We start from the raw sequence: 8,597 nt of genomic DNA on the forward strand, positions 1-8,597 counted from the left end.
GACACGGCGGTCGGTCAGTACCGTTAGGGTTTTCCAAGACCTGTTCGGGCGGAGTTGAGAATTTAGTTTAAACTTTCATTAATTAGTCTAAAGGACAGTAGACATTTGTATGTGACATTAATTTGAACTCAGTACTTCTACCGGTTGCAGAAAAGATGTGTTTTAACAGTCGTACAGAAAGACAGAGATGCGAACGAGTAAGTGGATCTATAAGGGTTCCTTTTTATCGACTGATCTACGGAAACCTAAAAATAAAAAAAAGGGGACGGTGCTGATGCCAACAAGTGTGACTCGTGCTATGGTGTACACAGAAACTGAAGTTTATTGTCTCCTTTCGCTTACAGTACATGACATAATTTTATATGTTAGTAACGTTTATGTTGCCAACGGCCTTGCCGCAGTGGTAACACAGGTTCCCGTCAGATCACCGAAGTTAAGCGCTGTCGGACTGGGCTAGCAGTTAGATGGATGACCATCCGGTCTGCCGAGCGATGTTGGCAAGCGGGGTGCACTCAGCCCTTGTGAGGCAAACTGAGGAGCTACTTGATTGAGAAGTAGCGGCTCCGGTCTCGTAAACTGACATATGGCTGGGAGAGCGGTGTGCTGACCACATGAACCTCCATATCCGCATCCAGTGACGCGTGTGGGCTGAGGATGACACGGCGGTCGGTCGGTACCGTTGGGCCTTTCAAGACCTATTCGCACGGGCTTCGGTTTAGTTTAGTTTTAGTGACATTTATGTTGGAGCCTACTATTGTAAAATAAATAAAACACAGTGATATAACAATATTTTTAAAGTCATTTACAGGAATGATGAAAGTTAATGCGACTTTAAATAGGTTTAGCTATTGAGTGTAGTTGCCACAAGATAGTGGTTATGCTGGTCGTAGGTATATGTTGACGTCGAAGTTGTTCTTGGTAAAATAATTTAGATGAAAAAAATTTTTAAAAAGTAATTGTTGAAGATAATTCTCATTTATTCTTCAATCTCAGTTGCACGTCTTTAATTATATTATATGTTCCGATTACTCAGGGTCATCTTCAGATACAAAACAAAGTAAAGCTAAATATATAAAAAAGCACTCCGTCGTCAGGCCACGAGTGGCCTGCTGGGACCATCCGACCGCCGTGTCATCCTCAGGGGGGGAAGCGGATAGGAGGGGCATGTGGTCAGCACGTCGCTCTCCCGTGCGTTGTTATGGTATTCTTGACCGAAGCCGCTACTATTCGGTCGAGTAGCTCCTCAATTGACATCACGAGGCTGAGTGCACCCCGAAAAATGGCAACAGCGCATGGCGGCTGGATGGTTACCCATCCAAGTGCTGGCCACGCCCAACAGCGCTTAAATTCGGTGATATCACGGGAACCGGTGTACCCACTGCGGCAAGGCCGTTGCCAAAGCTAAATATATACCACATAATATGTAAAATAAGTAGAAAAAAGGATTTTACCTAAATAGCTGGTTCAAAAATCTGTCTTCAGTATTCAGAAACAAGTATTTTGCAACTGGATCAAATGTTTTAAACATTTATATGTTGTAGCTCAAGAGGGGGTGGGAGGGGGAAAGGGAGTGAGGGTCATTGGGGGAGTGGAAAGGAAGCAGAAAAGGGATGGTGGAGATGTCATATGTTTAACAAGAGGGGTCTTACTAAAATTATAGACGGTCCATAGATAGAACGTGCTGATAGGTGTGAGAATTACAAAATTATCAGTTTAACAAGTCATGTTCACAAAGTACTGTCACGAATTCTATACCGAAAAAAGGAAGTATTGGTGGTAGCCGACCTCGGTGGAGGTCAATTTGGATTTCGGAGAAATGTAGGAACACCCGAGACAATCCTAACCCTACGAGTTACCTTAAAGAAAAGTCAAAGAAACGCCGACCTACGCTTAAAGTACATGTAGACTTAGAGAAAGTTTTTAACAGTTTTAATTGGGATACACTCTTCGAAATCCTGAAGGCATCAAGGGTAAAATACAGGCAGCGAATGGATATTTACAACTTGTACAGAAACCGTACGGCAGTTATGAGAATAGAGGGACGTGAGACGGAAGCAGTGGTTGAAAAGAAAGGGAGACAGGGTTGTAGCATATCCTCTCGTTATTCAATCTGTACACTGAGCAAGCAGTAAAGGAAAGTAAATAAATTTTAGAGTAGTGAGTAAAGTCCATGGAGAAGAAATAAAAACTTTTAGGTTTGCCAATGACATTGTAAGTCTGCAAGTCTGCCAGAGGCAGCAGAGAACTTGAAGGAGCAGTTGAACAGAATGGACAGAGTCTTGAAAAGAGACTATAAGATGACATCAAAAAAAGCAAACACGGATAATCGAGTGTAATCGAATTAAATGAGATGATGAGGAAACGAGATTAGGAAACGAGACACTTAAGGTAGTGGATGAATTTTCCATAATTATTTTATCTAATTTTCTGCTGAAATTTGAGCTGCTGTTAACATTATAAACCTGTTGCTGGCTCTAATTATAGTCACTCATTAGTTGCGCCTTCTTAATTACGTTCACTGCAAACAGGTGTTATCATTTGTATTTCATTAGTGTTTTTATATCTGTGCTGTAAAAGACTGTTGGATTCTTGTGAAGTAGCAAATGACTTGTGATAAATAGCCTGCATCTTTCCCATGCCCATTTCGTTGTTCCTTTATCCTGGGGCGTCCAGTGACATCTCAAAGACAGGTTGCTGACGCAACTACTTAGATAAATTCTTAATTTATATAAAATTATTTTTTCTACTTGCAATAAAACTTTAGATGGTATATACTTAGTTTTACTTCGTTTCAGTTCTATAGGTGATCTTGCCGAGCGGTTCTAGGCGCTTCAGTCTGGAACCGCGCGACCGCTACGGTCGCAGGTTCGAATCCCGCCTCGGGCATGGATCTGTGTGATGTCCTTAGGTTAGTTAGGTTTAAGTAGTTCTAGGGGACTGATTACCTCAGAAGTTAAGTCCCATAGTGCTCAGACCCATTTGAACCATTTATAGGTGATCTCGAGTTGTCGAAACATGTAATCTAATTAAAAATGTGCAACTGAGGCTGAACAACAAATGAGAATTACCTTAAATATCAGTGCATTTCTGACTCTCAGGAGACGAATATTTCGGCTGTGGTGAAGTAGCTATTCGTTTACTGAACTGGGGTAATATAATCTAAATAACTTTTTATTTATAGGAACAACATTGTGTTTTCCTTATGTGATGACCATTAGCTCAGTTGTCTCTAATATCTCGATCACGTCTGAGTAGGGTAAGCAGCAGGAATGTTGATCAGTTCATTATCTTACAGGAGACTGTTCGAGTTCCCATCGCCCAAAATGCAGGGTGACACAGTGGGATGAAGTCGCAAGTATGATTCGCAAAACTGGTTTACTTGGTTCAGTACGTTGTAAAGGTCTTCCATCCGTGGTCTAGGGGTGGGGGGTGGGGGAGGAGGTGCGTAGCTCAGATGGTAGAGCGTTAGCTTAGCATGCCAGAGGTACTGGGATCGATACGCAGCGAATCCAAAACTTGCCGGCACGGTAGCTCAGCGTGTTCGGTCAGAGAGCTGTAATAAAAAAAAAAACTAAGTGCAACGGTCAGCAAATGAACTTTAGCGGATGTCATGTGACGGCCGCAACGACCACACAACGATCAACAACGAAGGAAATGAAAAAAAAAATAAAAAAATAAAGAAAGGTAGCATCTTTGCTTCATAATCAAAACGTTTTCAGTCCCAGGTTCGAATCCCATCGCTGCTTAAATTTTGATTAATAATCAGCATTGGCAGCCGAGAGGGGCGACTGACAGGGGGAGGTTACCATGAGAAAAAGGATGAACAATCAACGGAAGGATAACGTTCTACGAATTGGGACGTGGATTGTCAGAAGCTTTTTAATGTGGTAAGGAACTAGAAAATCTCAAAAGGGAAATGCAAAGGCTCAGTCTAGATATAGCAGGGGTCAGTGAAGTGAAGTGGAAAGAAGGCAAGGATTTCTGGTCAGATGAGTATAGGATAATATTAATAGCGTGAATAGGATTCGCTATGAATAGGAAGATAGGGCAAAGAGTGTAACTGAACAGTTCAGTGATAGTGTTGTTCTTATCAGAATCGACAGCAAACAATCACCCACAACGATAGTTCAGGTATACATGCCGATGTCGCAAGGTGAAGATGAAGAAAGTGTATGAGCATATTGAAAGCGTAATACAGTATGTAAAGTGGTATGAAAAAGGGTATGGGAGACTGGAATGCAATTGTAGGGAAAGGAGTAGAAGAAAAGGTTACAGGACAATATCGGCTAGGGACAAGGTATGAGAGGGGAGAAAGACTAATTGAGTTCTGTAACAAGTTTGGGCTAGTAATAGCGAATACTCTGTTCAAGAATCCCAAGAGGAGGAGGTATACTTGGAATAGGCCAGTTGGTGCGGGACGATATCAGTTAGATTACATCATGGTCAGACAGAGATTCCGAAATCAGATACTGGATTGTAAGGCGTACCCAGGAGCAGACATAGACTCAGATCACAATATAGTAGTGATGAAGAGTAGGCTGAAGTTTAAGACATTAGGAAGAATCAATACGCAAAGATGTGGGATACGGAAGTACTAAGGAATGACGAGATACGGTTAAGTTCTCTGAGGCTATAGATACAGGAATAAGGAATAGCTCAATAGGCAGTGTAGTTGATGAGGAATGGACGTCTCTAAAAACGGCCATCACGGAAGATGGGAAGGAAACCATAGGTAGAAAGAAGGTTACTGCGAATAAACCATAGGTAACAGAAGAAATACTTCAATTGATCGATAAAAGGAGGAAGTGCGAAAATGTTCCTGGGAACTCAGGAATAGAGAAATACGAGTCTCTGAGGAATGAAATAAACAGGAAGTGCAGGGATGCTAAGGCGAAATGGCTGCAGGAAAAATGCTATGACATTGAGAAAAGAAATGATTGTCGGAAGGACAGACTCAGCATATAGGAAAGTCAAAACAACCTTCGGTGTCATTTAAAGCAAGGGTGATAGGATTGAGAATGCAACGGGAATTCCCCTGTTGAATGCAGAGGAGAGAGCGGATAGGTGGAAAGAATACATTGAAAGCCTCTAGAAGGGGGAAAATTGGTCTGATGTGATAGAAGAAGAAACAGGAGTCGATTTAGAAGAGATATGCGATCCAGTATTAGAATTTATAAGAGCTTCGGAGGACTTACGATCAAATAAGGCAGAAGGGACAGATAACATTCCATCAGAATTTCTAAAATCATTGGGGGGAAGTGCCAATAAAAGGACTATTCATGATGGTGTGTAGAATGTATGAGTCTGGCGACATACCATCTGACTTTCGGAAAGCATCATCTACACAATTCCGAAGACTGCAAGAGCTGACAAGTGCGAGAATTACCTCACTATCAGCTTAACAGCTCATGCATCCAAGTTGCTTACAAGAATAATATACAGAAGAATGGAAAAGAAAATTGAGGATGCGCTGGATGATGATCAGTTTGGGCCGGCCGGTGTGGCCGAGCGGTTCTAGGCGCTTCAGTCTGGAACCGCGCGACCGCTACGGTCCAATCCTGCCTTGGGCATGGATGTGTGTCATGTCCTTAGATTAGTTATGTTTAAGTGGTTCTAAGTTATAGCGGACAGATGACCTCAGATGTTATGTTCCATAGTGCTCAGAGCCATTTTGAACCATGATCAGTTTGGCTCTAGGAAAGGTAAAGGCACGAGAGAGGCGTTAATAATCAAAGCAAGATTAAGAAAAATCAATACACGTTCATAGGATTTGTCGACCTGGAAAAAGCGTTCGACAGTGTAAAATGATGCAAGATGTTCGAAATTCTGAGAAAAGTAGGGTTAAGCTATAGGGAGGGACGGGTCATATACAATATGTACAAGAGCCAAGAGGGAATAATAAAGAGTGGAATAAAGTAGTATGTTTGAGTGCAACTGACAGCCACTCATTTTGGCCCCTTCCCACAAATTAAACTATCTGTCCTATCCTGCGGGTATAGCAGGGGATCTCAGCCCCTACTGTTCAATCTGCACATCGAGGAAGAAATGATGGAAATAAATAAAGGTTCAGGAACGGATTTAAAATTCAAGGTAAAACGATATCAGTGATACGATTCGCTGATGACATTGCTATCCTGAGTGAAAGTGAGGAAGAATTACATGATCTGCTGAACGCAATGAAAAGTCTGAGTAAAGAGTATGGATTGAGTTGAAGAAAGACGAAGGTAATGAGAAGTAGTAGAAGTGTGAACAGCGAGAAACTTAACATCAGGATTGATGGTCACGCAATAGATGAAGTTAAGGAATGCTTCTACCTAGGCAGTAAAATAACAAATGACGAACGGAGCAAGGAGGACATCAAAAGTAGACTAGCAATGGAAAAAAGCTCACAATTGGTCACCTCTTACTTTGACAGGGAAAGATCATTCTCCACAGTACTGAGAATGGCTACGATGTGCGGTCCGAGTGGGGCACGGTTAAATACGTGTGGGGGGGGGGGGGGGGGGGGAGGGGGGCGGGGGGGGGGAGGTGGGTACCCCAAGGGTTCAGTGCAGGGGACACTTCTGTTCCTTATTTATATAAATGATATGCCTTCGAATATAACAGGTGATTCTATTTCTATTTGCTGACAACACTAGCTTTGTAGTAAAAGGTGTGTGTAACACTGTTTCAAAGTAGTGCAGTTCAAGACACAAGCTCATGGCTTGTAGAAAATATACTAATGCTAAACCACAGCAGGACTCAATTGTTACTGTTTCAGACACTCAATTCAACAGATCTAAAGTTCTAATTACACAGAACGGGCATATAATTAGTGAGGCTGCAGAATTCGGATAGATAGCAAACTGTCGTGGAAAGTCCATGTTCAGTATCTTGTTCAGAGACTTAATACTGCTATTTGTACTGTCAGAACAGAATCTGACACGAAAAGTAATCTACTTTGCTGATTTTCATTCGCTTACGACGTATAGTTTTATATTTTTCGGTAAATTTTCCCATTCGCGAAGGGTATTTTTGGATCTGAAATTGGCGGTTCTGACCTTGTCGACTTCTGTTCATTTGTCTGGCTATTCTGACACTGGCCTCTGAATGTAAATATTTTTTAATGTCGTTTCCTGTTAACAGCACCAGCTTATTGCTAAGAAATAGCAGCGTCCACTCAGGCAGAAATCTGACTTGCATTTGGATCACACCTCGTTGACTCACATGCAGAAAGGCGTGTAGTATTCTGATGCATCAGTTTTCGACAAGCTATCACAAGTATTCAAAAAATTTAGCAGTAATACTCGCACTTTCAGATCCAAACTGAAGTGTTTCCTCACGAGGCAGTCCTATTCTGTCGAGCCGTTCATTAAAAATTAAGCTAGTTCCTCTGCTACACTGTTTTCTGTCGTATTTTCAAGTAATGATAGGTTCCACGACTATGTAGATTTGCTGTTCAGTTTGGTCCTAAGAAACTAGATGTGTACAGTAAAAATATAAAATAATCAATGAAAAAATTTCGGAATTTCACGTTGCTCTCTACGGCTTTGATGGAACAGAACAAAGAATATTTATGTAGCGTTGAGGTAAACGCTTTAAATGCAATACGTTGTCAATCTGAATCTCGTTAGGTGCATTGAAATTCATTATTTTTCAATCATGCCATTTTAATCACCATTTTAACGTTTTGAGTTGCTCCCATTTTTCTTCCTTTTATTCTTTTTCCACTTGTAATATTCGTGCATATGAACTTAATTATTTATCGAACATAATATTTAAATATTTTAATAAGCGTATCTATCATTTAAAAAACGAGAGATGACATAATCTATTTACTTTGCAATGGTGTCAGAAGGTATTTTCATTGCCAGAAATACATTTTTATGGATGATAATCATCATACAAACATTTAAAACATAAATTGTTATTGTACTCTGGACAAAATAACATGGATGGAGATTTATACAAATCAAGGCGTTGTAAGTAAGGATTCGAGCAAAATAAGGAATAGCAATAATGAATGCAACAACGTGGACGAAAATGTAGGATGATAAAACGGTAGAAATTAAATCGAAGTCAATAAATACAAATAATTAAAACCACACGAACAAGATTCCAAGTGGAGAAATAATGATAGGAAGAAAAATGAGAGCCATTTCAGAAGTTAATACTACGATTAGAAGGGGATGATAAAAGAATAAAAGTAAAATATTTACACTCAGCCAATTAATTGAATAAAACTAACGATCAAAGTTATTTCGATGGAGATTTAAGAATAAAAAATTTGAGAACACCTGACAAAACAAGAACCCACAACCATTTGCATGGGATAATTATGCGTTAACTATTACGCTACACATGTGTTCTCTGTTACATCACTTCTTTAAAGGTTTGAAGCATAATGCGATATTCTGAAATATTTTGGTCGATTAATCGCCAAGAGGATCCGCCAGGGTGAATGGTTGCAAGGTTTTGATTTCTAGGTCCCTCGTCACCTTATCCTTCTGTATTGTGGATACCTGATTAGTAATATAGATGAATGAAAGCTGTCCCGCGCGTTACCATTTAAGAGTTCTCACTTGTCAGTCTTGTATCCCCTGACTGTGGAGACATCA

At 40.6% G+C, this 8,597-nt stretch overlaps 1 pseudogene; it reads left to right on the forward strand.

Moving 5' to 3' along the window:
• The first annotated feature begins 382 nt into the window (after positions 1-382).
• Positions 383-500, forward strand: LOC124552849 (annotated as a pseudogene).
• Positions 501-8,597: the final 8,097 nt, after the last annotated feature.

The sequence above is a fragment of the Schistocerca americana genome, chromosome 10 (assembly GCF_021461395.2).
Source record: "Schistocerca americana isolate TAMUIC-IGC-003095 chromosome 10, iqSchAmer2.1, whole genome shotgun sequence".
In the NCBI taxonomy this organism is placed as follows: Eukaryota; Metazoa; Arthropoda; class Insecta; order Orthoptera; family Acrididae; genus Schistocerca; species Schistocerca americana.